Source organism: Erithacus rubecula (genome assembly GCF_903797595.1).
Source record: "Erithacus rubecula genome assembly, chromosome: 3".
NCBI lineage: Eukaryota > Metazoa > Chordata > Aves > Passeriformes > Muscicapidae > Erithacus > Erithacus rubecula.
The window spans coordinates 147,196,518-147,209,795 of NC_136689.1; positions in this window are offsets into that span (position 1 = coordinate 147,196,518).

Genomic DNA, 13,278 nt, shown 5'->3' on the forward strand with positions numbered 1-13,278 from the left:
GCTCCCCAAAAGAGTCTGAGAAATGGAAAGAAATAGATTATGAGGAGCTGTACTAGTAATTCATTTGTCACTAAAAATAAAATAGAAATTAGAGACCAGGAATGCTATTACGTTTGAAATGAAGTAGAGAATTTTTGCCAAAGCTTTCACTGTGGATTTGCTTATTTTCTTGTCATTCCTATGCCTCAATTGAGTTTCCAGAGCATCACTGATGTAATTTTTTATTGAAGATGTGCCAACTAGCTCTACAGTCATTGGGACAGTGGGGAATTCTGAGCGTTCACCAGCAGCCCAGAGTCTAAACACTCTTGTTTTCTGTGTGTGTGTTCGCCTGATAAATTCAAAGCAGACACAGTCTGTCTGATTTTCCCAAGCAGGCCTCTATATATGAGAACCAGAAAGCAAAATGAACCCCAAGCAGGGAGCAGACCTTGTCTGGAGAACTTTCATATGCCTCCAGATTAGAGACTTGTTTATCTAGGTTAGGGTTTTTTTGGTTGGAACAGCTGTCTGATGTGGAACTTGCCCCTCCTACAGCAGAGATCATGCCATGATATGGAATAAAACCAAACAAAAGCAAATAATTAAGGAGAGAAAGAAAATTCCTTGTAAACCAGGGTAAGGAATAAATGAGAGTTAAGTTCAAAGCTATGTAAAGTGATTTGCATAAACTACAATTTGGTTAAACATGTTTGTTGGTTCCACAGAGAGTTCAACTCAGCTAACTGATAGGTTTATGTGATACCAAGGATAGCTTTCAACATTGCATTTAAAGTGTTTATTTACTTAAATAAGCCAGACCCTTCTGTTCTGTCACAAGTTTTGTTCCACCTTCATTCACAGAATGATCCTGCTGGTTATCCCTTTCAGACTGATCCTTTTTAGCAGCAATCTAACTAAATTCCGAATTTAGACATCAGGAAATTATCTATTTTTTAAAATCCAGTTAAGAAAACAAAAGGAAATCTGTTCACAACCACCCTTCTGCAAATGAGAAGATGGGGAAAACTGAGAGGTCAAAGATTGCCTGTCAGATGCCATGAGACACTGAGTAATGCAGAGCTCCTTCAGCATGTCTATACTTGACCTGTTCCTAGAAGGCAGGGCACCAGACTCTGCACCATGAATGTTCTTACCCAAAGCAGCTTAGGAATGTCATCTCTGAGGGGAGGATGAGAAAAAGGGATCAGGGATGAGTACAATTAACTTGGGTCTCTCCAAAGTACAGGCAAAGAAGCTGAAGGTCAATAAATAGTTCTTTGTGCATGTGGTAGGGCAAAAATGCTTCCATCCTAAAGTTTCTAAGAGATTTGGAAAATTTTATTTCAGATCATGTAGGTGACTGGACTTTCCCCACTTCCTTAAAAATCCTTTGAAGCATCTTGAGGTTTGTGAAGGGTATGTTGAAGGTATTAACAATGATAATAATGCTAGATTTATGTAAATTTTAGCCTTTCAGTCAGTACCTTTTCAAAGACTCTTTTCTTCTTCTGCAAAGTGACATCTTAAGAAAATTTAATGAAGCAAGCTAAAATAATTTGGTTTAGAGTTTTGGATTAATCTAGAACTTCTGGAAGAAGAGTTATGGGCCAAATTGGCAGTCCATGGATGGAGAAAACTCTGATAGATTCAAGAATAAAGAGATGAACAGTGTTGGTTTAAGTTTTCTTTAGCATCAGACAGTATCTATGACTGTTTCTCTTTTCTTTCTGTGAATGTTTGCTGCACTGAGGTTTCATTCAGAGAAATATTCATGAAAATAAGGCATGAGAGATATTTGCTGGTGTGAATATGGGGATGTGCCTGTGTGTGCTTGGAGTGTTTGCACTGGCAGCTCTGACACAGGCACTGTGAAGGTGTAGGGTAGACAGGAGGAAATCCAGCTTGGGAACACGTGGAATTACGTGGGGGCCTCTGTGCCAGAGCCACTAGCTGCTGGAGGTTTTGTCTGCACTGTGGTAGTTGGGAAACTTTTCCAGATCCTGGATAGAAAAAAGCATTTTCAAGACTTTGCTGGGATGAGACACCGATATTTGCAAACTTATCTTCGCCCTTCCAAAACTCGTTCCCATGGGGAGGGAGTGCTGCAGGCTGGAAGGGGCACACACCTGTTAGCTCCTAACCTGGGAATGCTGCAGACCCATGCTGAGCTCCTGGTCACTCTACACCATCAGCTAACCCAGGCTCTTTTCTCTCCTGGTACTTCCTGGCACTATTTCTGCTGAGTGATTTTCAGGGATTCTCTAGAGCAAATAGATGTTATTCAAACTTTTCACTGGAAGTGCACATTCATAAAAACTGAAAGGATTATTTAAAAAAAAAAAAAACAACAAAAAAACTCAGCTATTTTTTTTTTTCTAACTGCAATATAGAATGAGCTTGGACCACCTCTGCAGTAAGGAAGATGATGCAAAAATCTCTGAGTTTTCCCTCTGAGGATTCCCTGGAGGGTTTGCCCGTGCTTTACCCAGAGAGGACTGTTTTTTCCCCACAGTCTCCATGGAAAAGCCTGTGCTGATTAAGCATAAACCTGGCAGATTTCCCAGGAATCATGCAGAGTAAATGCCAAGTAGAACAGCTGGGCTTTTACCTTTCCTGTGAGCCCACAAACCCCGAGCTCTGTGCCTGCACATGACTCTGCTCCCAGCTGGAGCAGCCCAGGAGTGCCTGGGTGAGAGCTCTGGGCTGTGCACAGCACAGGCAATACTTCCTCCCATTGGTCAAAAAGTTTTAGTATCAAGTGATGCTAATTAAAATTGCTTTATTAAAGACTTGAATTCAACAAAATTTATAAGAATTTTTCTCAATTTTTTAGTAGCTGGACTGAGCTCTATATACACATCCCAAACAAATCATACTGCCTTATTTCTTACATATTTTGTTGTTATGTTGCTGAAAAAATTGTCTCCGGGGACAACAATCATTTTATTCTGAGTCTCAGCAGCTACAAGATGATTTCAGGGACTCTTATTCACAGAGTAAAACCAACAGTCTCAGTGAATTGACAATGAACAATATGTGTGTACATGAGCAACCAATGTATTTGCATAAACCTGCAGATTATGGGTTGTTTTTATTAGACCTTCTTTTCCACACTCAACAGCAGAGCACAATTCATCATCAAAAATGCAATTTTTTGAAAGCATGAACTGAAAGAAACAGATTGCAAATGTAATTAATCAGACTAATTCACTAAGAACACATTTCTTCTCTTCTTGAATATTTATTTCTTACTTCTAATTGAGCAAATCTTTCTAAAGAATTCACCAGAAAACAGACACATTATGTAAAAGAGATAACTCTCTTGGGCTTTCAATTGCTGTTTTGTAATAACTGAATTGTATTACCTTTTTTTAATGTTGATGCCTTGGAAGTCAAGACCCTATTTTTTTCTGCTCAACCCAATAAAGCTAATACTGGATATGGTCCCTTCTTGGTGTCATTGTTCCAAATATGTACCTATCACAGGCATGGAGATTCAGCTCAATATTTTTCCTGATGCTAGACTCCAGATTTCCTCTTTCTCAGCAATCCATCAACTCCCACAGGCTCCTTTTACACAGGGTGCAGCCCCTGCACAGTGACTTCCTACAGCAGTTCCTTCTATTCTTCCCACTCTGCACAGCCCCAGATTAGCTCAGATTTTCCTTCACTGTGCTAATTTCTTTTTAGGAGATCCTGATGTTGTCTGTATCATAGGTTAGGGGTTCACTAATTTTACTCACTCTGTTGAACTCCTACACATGTCTTTAGACAAACACCCACCTTACTTGATTTTAATTTTCTCCTGCCTTTCACATTTTGTCAAACAGATGCAACTTGGACTCTCTCATCTGCACTGTTTCCTTCACTGGCATAATGGCACAACTCTGAGGTGGGAACCTCGCTCTGTATTGAAAAATTCTGCCTGATGTTGAGAAATCTCTGTGTGTATTTGAGACGCATCTGACTTCATCAGTTTTTTCTTGACTGTAGAATGATTCAAAGTGGAGATGAAGAAGGAAAGCAGGGCCAGGAATGCAGTCCATCACAGCAGGTGGGATGACAAAGCTTGGTCCTGTTCCTAGTTCCTAACCATGTGGTAATTGCCTCACTCAGTCCCCGTTTTTGATGCTGTATTCTCTCCTTGGTCCCTTGCAGAAATTTCATGTTCACATCTTTCCTGTTTCTCACATCACTTATCTCTCTCTGTTTTTCTCTGGCCATTTTGATTGCAGACTTAGTATCTCTTAATTCAATGTTACCCTAAATTTGGCCCAAATCCTCCACCCATGTAAGTGAGAGGGAGCCTGCTGCAGTCAGTAGCACTGTTGTTGTCAGCAAAGGGCCTGAGTTTTTATATTTTATTGCCCAGGATATATATGTTAATTCATACAGTTACTCACCTTAAACCCAGGACAAATACATCTAAAATCCTGAGGAAATCAAATCTCCTAATTCATTCACTAGATTTAAAATTCTTGGAGAATATCACAATCTAAAAGTTCTGATTATTTATTTGCGTTTTGGGCTCCTATCAATTCTGTTGGTTAAAGCCAAACTTTGAACTGCTCATTTACAACATGTATGGAATGCCTTTAGCCTGAATTCTTAGCAGTGGTTTCACCCTTCTTAGATCCCTAAAAATATGTTCTTTTTCAATGCCCTGTACTATTCTGTGCTTATATTGGTGGAGTTGTCATAGATATTGCATCATCTCTGCATGCTGCAGTTCCTAAAATCCTATAGAAAGCAGAAAAAAAAATTGATTGGAAAAAAACCCCCACAGCACAAGGACATCTGCCAACTGAGGCAAAGGGGCATTGAGAAAAATTACCAGTATTAGTCAAAATGAAAAAATAAAAAAAATTGTTGCATTAGGTCTTTTCCAAAAAAGTAAGACTTTATTTTATCTTTTATGATTTTTAATATCTCAATCTTCTAAAGGAACTGATAAAGTTTTTCTGCAACATTTCTTAAAGTTCATACAAAATTAATAGATAGATATCATGTACTTCTGTGTGTCCCACATGGACCCCTTACTTTAGATATAAGTTTTAGCTTTGGAAGTAATCAATGATTATAACATTACATATTTATTTCAGGCAAACAAGATAATTATGACATATATCTAATCCTGAAAAAAGATTCTGCTCTCACTCTCACTAGTGGTAGAACTTTTACATATATACTTTAACATATATATATATTGAGGTATGTGCATATGGGTGGCACCTGGCAGAAATGTAGGGAATTACCTTGATTTTAAGCTGTTGTGACTGAGACGTTCAGACATTTGATATTAATGTTGTTTTATTTTATTCTTTTTACTTCTTGTGTAGCTGTCACTTCTTGTCTGGAAATCTTAAGACTGACTGCACTACAAATGCATAATAATAATAATAATAATAATAATAATAATAATAATAATAATTTTCAGTGCCTGATGAAGCTTTTGTTAGTTTACAAATTATGTGAGACTTTTAACCAAATGCCCTAACAAATGAAGCCCATTGTGTCACTTAAAGACGTGCTGCCTTGCTGCTGCAAATATAAACATTGACATGTTTTTTCTCAAAGCCATTAAGCTGTCACATGTGTTTTCTGCCTTTCTGTGCTGCTTGTCAGGCTTTTTGTGCCTCTCTATCTTGGAGAGCAGCGACAGTGAGAGCGGAAGCACAGGAAAGGTCCTGGCAGTTTAACGAGATTGGGGAGCTTGTGCCTCACCAAAGGCACCCCAGGCTCTTCCATCTGGGTCTGTCCTTCCCTGCCTACCCCCAAGGCCAGGGCACAGCCACAGCACACTTTGGTTGTGCACACATCCTCAAGGCAAGAATGGGCCAAAAGGTGGCATAAGTGGGGCAAGAAGTAGATATACCTATGTACTTGTATGCTTGCCCCTTGAAAATGGGTATTTGTAAATTGAAAGGGGTCACATCTTAGCAATTCTCATCCTCCTCACACCTGAAGAGTAGTGTTGGGATTGAGCTTTTCACTACACACAAGATTTCTTCTGGAGGGAAGGAATAAGTTTATTCAGAAATGAAGTAATGTATGTGTAGGGTAGGTGTGAGGATGCCAAGACCTAAGACTGAACCAGTCAGATAAAAAAATCTGACAAAAATCGACACACCCTGTGAACCACGTGATTTCCATCTTTGTTGGTATTGTAGCTTAGCTATGGAGATATTCCTCCAACACAAATGATCTGCCTCAAACCTGCCAGTACTAATCTTTCAGTTAAATCCATTGGTCACTGTGTTTGGACCCAGGCACTGGACTGTAGCTGAGCTTAATTTCCCGATTAAGAAACACAAATCACAGTCCAGGTGCTTGTGTGATTCACTCAGTCAGTACACAAGAAATCATTAAAAATAGCTTGCAGAATAGTTCAGTCCCTGGACCTGAAGCTACAGACATAAAATGTCTGGATGGATAGATAAAATACTCATTGAAATGCATTAAAATTACACAAAAGTAAGGTGGTCATTTTTTTCTTGAGCATACTGTGCCACATAAAATCCCTGTATGTAATCACTATTATAGCTCTAGTAATGTGGTTTATTTTGCCACCTGTGTTAAGATGCTGCAGAGAGGTGAATCACACAACTACATCTGCTTATTCTCTATGTTAAATAAATGGTCTTTCAGCTCCAGGGTGTTTGATGCCTGTAATTATATTTGATAGCAGTGAATAATCTTTTTTATTATTAATAAGCTTTCAATTGTGAAGGCTCCACAGGCTTTGCACTTGAGTTTCCTGACCTTCTAGTTTGTGAACAACTGATTCCTGTACCTTACTGACTGTAAGGAAGGGCCCTTAGTGTCTTTTTTCTGATTTAAGGAGCATGAAAGAGCCATTTCTCCTTGAAACTCTGTGCTGTTTAGAGACACCTTTATCTGCCTTTGTGAGGCAACTTGTCTGTTGGTGGTGATTTTTTAGGGTTTTTTTTTGGTTTGTTTATTTTTTCTTCTTTGTTTTGTTTCATCATGTTTTTTTATAATGTTCATTAAGATTTCATTTGGAAAGGTTTGCACTGATAGGACCTGGTTGATGTGGCATTGAAGCCAGCTGTAGCAGCAGTGTTAATTCCCATCTCCAGAACTCTTGATCAGGCTTGTCGTCTCCTCGGTTAATATTGTGTTCCTGTTTTAAAGAATTTAATGTACTAGCAAGGTATTGGTAGCACAATTAGAAAGACATCTATCCAAGATTTTTCAAAATTGCTGGTGAGACTGAAATCCTCATGTCTGGGAAACTCAGAGTGAGATACCTCAAATTTTCAAGCCAGCTCGACACCAGCACAGTGCATGTGTCAGCCAATATCATCAATGCCATAAAAGTTTTTCTGCAAACCTCTGCCAACTTTGAAGCTATTAAATCTATATTCCACTATTAGTCAGAAAACTGGCAAAGGCAAAACACCATTTGAGATGTGAGTTTCTAAACTTCAAAGACGCTCTTGAACTTCTTATCATGGCCAATGCAAAAATCGAACTTTTAACTGATAACAGTCACATTCCACTTTTGTACTATCATGCAACTTCCACAGTATATGGTCTCTATATAATAATGCAAATATTTATCAGCATGGGAGTTCAGACTTTAATCCAGTTTAAATCACAGAAGAGGTGCTGAGCACTCAGTTCTTCTATTCTTGGAACATACTGTCTCTCTGCCTCATGGGAGGCCTGTAAAATAACAGCTGAGTTTGTGAAAAAGAACACAAATAATATCACTGGGACTTGTTGAATTTCATGATCAAAGTTTTCTGCACTCTATCATTAAAGAGACTATAGCTGTGGGCTAGATAAATGGGACAAGAATTATTTTGGCCATTTTATGTTGAGTAAAGCTAGACATCTAGCTATTTCAAAGGTACCTGGAGATTTTCCCTGTCTCAGCTTTTATTTGCTCAGTTTGGGGTACTTGATGTTGAAAAGTGCCATCAAGTGAGAAATGCAGCTGAGTGAGAGCTGATAGCACTGAGCATCTGGGGCATCAGAGTCAACCTCAGGGGTCTGCACCCACCAGCCTGGTGAGCTTTGAAATCATACATTGAGTGACTCACCCTAGGTGGGTGCCAACAGGCAGACCTGGTGCTCTGTGGGATTCCCTACAACCATTGGCTTTTGGACCCAGTACAAAGCACTGCTTTTTCCATATACACCCCACCACCCCACTGTGCACAGATGCATGGAGCTGTCTCAGCACCTGCAGCTTCTCCACACATGAGCTGAGCAGGTGGTGTAACCATAGTTATTTGTTTCCCAAATGTCATGGCTACTCCCTTCCAGGAACTGTAGAACAACTCTTAAATCTTTGCCATAATGAAGTGGTAAACACCATCGTCAAAGCTCATGAATATTCACATCAGCATAATTCAACTGAAGTCTCAAGGGACCAGGCAGCCAATTGAAAGCTCATATATACAGTTGTCTGGTTAAATGATGGCTCTGAACAATAATTCACCATCCAAATGACTCAACATGACATGTAAATAATTGCTCTTGATTGCAACATGCACCAAAGGTTTAGTTATTGATTCTTTAGCTTGCCTGTCGTTGCTGGCTAAATATTATAGGAAGCTGTCAAAACAGATTTCATAGAGTGTGTCAGTGCATATGTAGGTGTAAAAGAGTTCAGTTTTCGGCTTCCTTCAATAAGACAGACTAAAATTAGATTTTTTTCAAAATAAGTGCAATTTGGGTTGTTGCTGAATGCATGAAATGACTAAAAACCAATTTGTTACAACTTTAATTAGAGTTGCATGATTGTTCTCATATATCAATACTGACTGTTTTTGTTTAATTAGCCAGTATATCCTAGTCTGCCAAATATACTGGATTAGGGTATGATCTGGTCATTAATGAAGTTGAGATTGACATCATCAAAGAACACTTCTATTCAATTTTTAATTAAAGATTAAAAAGACCCTCCTCCCTTGTAGCAACTACATTTATTTTTGTTTTCCACTACACTGTACAATAGGAATACATAATTTGTGAACATGCAAATAACATTCTGGGAAGCATCCACATTTAAAGGCATAGCACATACACATTTCCCTGTGCAATATTCATGCAAATTAATTCAGTGAAAAATTCAGTGCACATTGCAACATGTATCTTACCTTCAGGCAGAATTATACTGCTGCCATATCTTTTCTTTTTTTCCATTTCTTCTAACAACCTGGATTTCTTTTCATTTTCTGTCTCTGTTATAGGAAGACAGATTTCATTCAAAAAGAAAGAGCTAGCAACTCAGTCTCTTGTTGCCTCCTCTTCAAAGATTTTTTTTAGCAAAGCTCTCAGAAGGGGCACCAAAATCATGGGGATTATTTTTCGCCTGAAATTTTTCTACAGCACTACTAGTTCTCTACAGTACTATAGAGACTACCTCCCTACCCTCTGAAGAAAACTGAAGATGACTCAGAATAGCCACATTAACTTCCAGAAAGCAATAGAGAAGTGCTATGGATGTCACTATTTAAACATCTGCAATTCATGGTGGAGTGTGTGATTTTCTGTCATCTGAGTGGTCCAACACACTTGTGAGTAAACCAGGAAAAAAATACAGTGTAGAAAGATAAAGGCTTAAGAAATAAAAGGAAACAAGACAGAAATAAACTACTCTACTGTAAGCAAAATCTGCCTTAGATGCAGTTGTCTGTTTTCTCCACCCAGGTCTGTAGCTCCAAAGCAGTAAAAAGGAGATTTACTTTTATCAGCCCCTATGTGTCAGGGTCCAAAGTTGGCCGTAAAAGCAGTCCCTCAGTCTAAAGATTGTGTAAATATATATTTTCCTAGCAAAATAGATCATACATGGGACTGCCATTGGCATAAGGTATCTTTTATAACCAATTATTATATTTGCCTAAAAATGGATGTTAAAGCTGATCAAAACAATTTGTGAATGTTTTAAAAAGAGGCAATGTGATGCAACAGTCTTTTTCTTCCTTTTGAAGAGATTTGCTACAGCAAATGACAGAGTGGATTTGAGTCTAGTGGTAAATTCCACACACCATATTTACACCATACAAGATTTTTAAAAAAGTGAATAGTAATTTCCCTATAATCTTGCACCTGTTGAGTGTTAAATGGGTCACAAAAAAGGAAGAGTCAAACTCACTGAACTAGATTCAGCTTTTGTGAGTTAAAGTGCTTAGTTCAGATGTTTCATGGGTAGCCAAGGATGAGAGACATTGATCAACAGAACTCATCTCAGGAGGTGCCTATTTCTCCTTTTACAGGAAGCCTTCCAACATAAACACCCAGATGTTTAACATAAGAGAGATGGATCTCTGCCTTGGTGATTTAATTCACTAAGTCTTTAGCTAACTTATCTTCAAAGTCTTAAAATGTTTGGCCCTCCATTAACACAACCTCAGCATCTCTGGCATGCTGAATTGAAGCTACTGGTTGACTAATAATCCACTCCTGCCATCACAGGAGGGTTGTCTTCATCCATTTTGCAATAAGTAATCAAAAATCCTCTGTTAAGTGTGCGCCCTTCTATCTGGTTTGTTTGTGCAGCACTCCTCAACCATCAGCTGCACATTTGTTGCATGTTGCCCAGACCAGTGCCTTGTTTCCCCTCTCCCCACAGTCTGCATGTTTGCTAAGACCACAGTGCACAGAAGTAATTAAATATACCTTACACAGTGCTGTATGCTGGAGTCTCTCCTGTTGGAGAAGGGGGGAGACACACAACATGTCAACAAATTGTTGAGTCCATTCTATGAACTGCACTCAACAATATTGCCATGACTTCTACAGTCATTTTTAAAGGCATTTCAGAATATTTGAAATAATGGTATTTAGCAAAGAGGATTTGTAAATTGTATCATTTTGCAGAACACCATTTGGCAGTTTGGAGTCAGACATGGGAATTATAATATTTAACTTTACCACCATCACAGGTACAGATTGTACAGCTCTTGTCTATGCCATGCAATTTGGTCTATCACTTGTCTTTACTTTTGAAAAGTCATTGACTGTAAACAGACAAAAGTAATGTAACTGAGATTATGAAAGACTTATCATAAGCATGCCATGACTTGAAAGGGATATTTTTCTGCTTTGTTTATTTTCTTTTTTTTGCATCCAGGTAGATTTGAATTACTGCAGTTACATTGTAGAGCTAAAATACAGTCTTCTTTTATATTATGCTACAGGATATTTTTCTTTTCTAGCCTTGTGTCATCAGATACACCTGGACTCTTTTTACAGCTTTTCACATATGACAATAATTAGATGATAACTTTATGGTAATTTCCTAGTGAAAATAGACCAAATGTCTACAATATATTAAACAAACCTTGGTTCCTTGTTTTGTTTGGACCTCACACTTCTATTGCAAATATCTATGGCAAACTGTCCTCATGGGCCAATCTATCATTTTAAAGAGAGGACCAAAGAAAATAGATTAATCAAAAGGCCTGCAGTTATTGTCTCCCCTGTTAACTCCAATTCATATATCATTAGAGATAAAAGCCTGTCAGCACTGTGGGATGTTATCTCTTTGGAAAAAAAAATCTTCAGCATAATACTTCTTTTTTTTTTAAATTTTTAATCTCATAACAATACACAGTATTAAAATACTGGCTTTCCTAACATTTCTATCAAGGAAAGCCAAGTCAAACAGTACTGTACAGCACTTTCAGACATCACGAATATTTTGCATAAGCAAGGCTGCAGCACTTGCATGCAGTGCTGATAGTTTCATACAACACTGTTCATTTCAATGTAATGTCAGAACAAGCACGATATAGACTGTACTATAGATACTCCAAGGGCTTTGATAAAGTGCAACCAAAATGGTAAAATTTAGGAGGAGGAGCACAGAAAATAGCTTTTGGAGCAGCATTGGCATTGAATTTCAATCATTTTTGCCATAAGTGTGTTTTCACTCAACACTTGATCTAAGCCCTTTGAAGTCACTGGCAAGAGAAATGGTCTTTGTTTCACGTAGCATGTTCATTAACATGAGAGAATGCACATTTCTAAAATGAAGAAGTTTCTGGCTCTTTGTTAGAAGAACTAGGTAGGAAATACTAGCTGGACTTTGAGCTGTATGCAGCACACAAGGCTCTTTTCAGCTAGATCCATCTCAGAGAACCTCAGACACCAAATGAACTCCCCTCCAAGCATATCTCTGCAGGGCAACTTCTGCTTCACTAACTCCATCTAACTTTTTGACTTACTTGGGGTGAAGGTCTACACCCAACCCACACAGAAATGAGATGACTATTTTCCATCTTCATGCCATTTTTTCACAAGTAGTGAGCATATTTGTCCAGCATTTTCCAGAGCTATTTGGGATTTCAGGTGGCTTTTTGAGTAGAGAAGATTTTGGACAACCTGCTCTATTTCATTTATGTCCCCAGTAAGGGTTTGGGTTTTTTTACTGGCCAGCAGAATGTGTTTTAGCTCTTCTCAAGCCTGGATTTTATTGTGGCATTTTTCATTTTTATGACACCTGCTCTTCCTTTTGCTGACATTACTGCTGGGTTGCTTTAAACAAAGTGATCCTTCACCCATGTGCCACCTCATATAGAATGTTACCTCCTATGGCAGTTTTCACTTTCATTTTGGATATTACCAGGTTGTAAACTACCATTAGCTTGCTCTCCAGCACCTGCCAGATGCTTGGCTTTTCTCTAGGGAGAGGCTCAGTTTACACATAAACACATTTGTAACCAGGCTGATGCTTTTAAGTTTCAGACCAAGGGTTCTGTGGAGAATTCTGGCCCCTTGACTTGAATGGCTCATGTAAATCAGTATGCCAAAAAATTGTTTTGGTGTTAAAATTAAAATTTTGCTGTTAATAAATCCACCCTCAATCATTAGCAGTGGGAACTTATTTTTTTACCCGTTTCCCAATAAAAAGAGCAGCTTTATAATATATTGGTTGCTATGGCTACCACTGGACCATTCCCTCCCTTTGAAAGGGTATTAGAAAGCCCAACATTGTTTCATATCCTTGCAGCTCCTCTAACCCCCTTTTTTCTCAAGTGGTATTCTACATTTCAGTAATCTAGAGATAGCATAGGGCTGACTCTCTCTTCAGTATTCCTCCAAACTTTGTAGCCTTTTAGCCATTCTAGAACTGCTAGAACAAAACTCATAGAGAAAATTCTATCTCCTCTGATCAAGAGAGGTGAATGTGTGATGCCAGATGCTGCATCTGCATTTCCTTGTTTCTTTTGATTGTGCATCATGAACTCCCAACTATGACATCCAACACCTGACTGTCATTGGTGCAGACTCGGTTTTATAGAAGGTTGGCACTAGAGG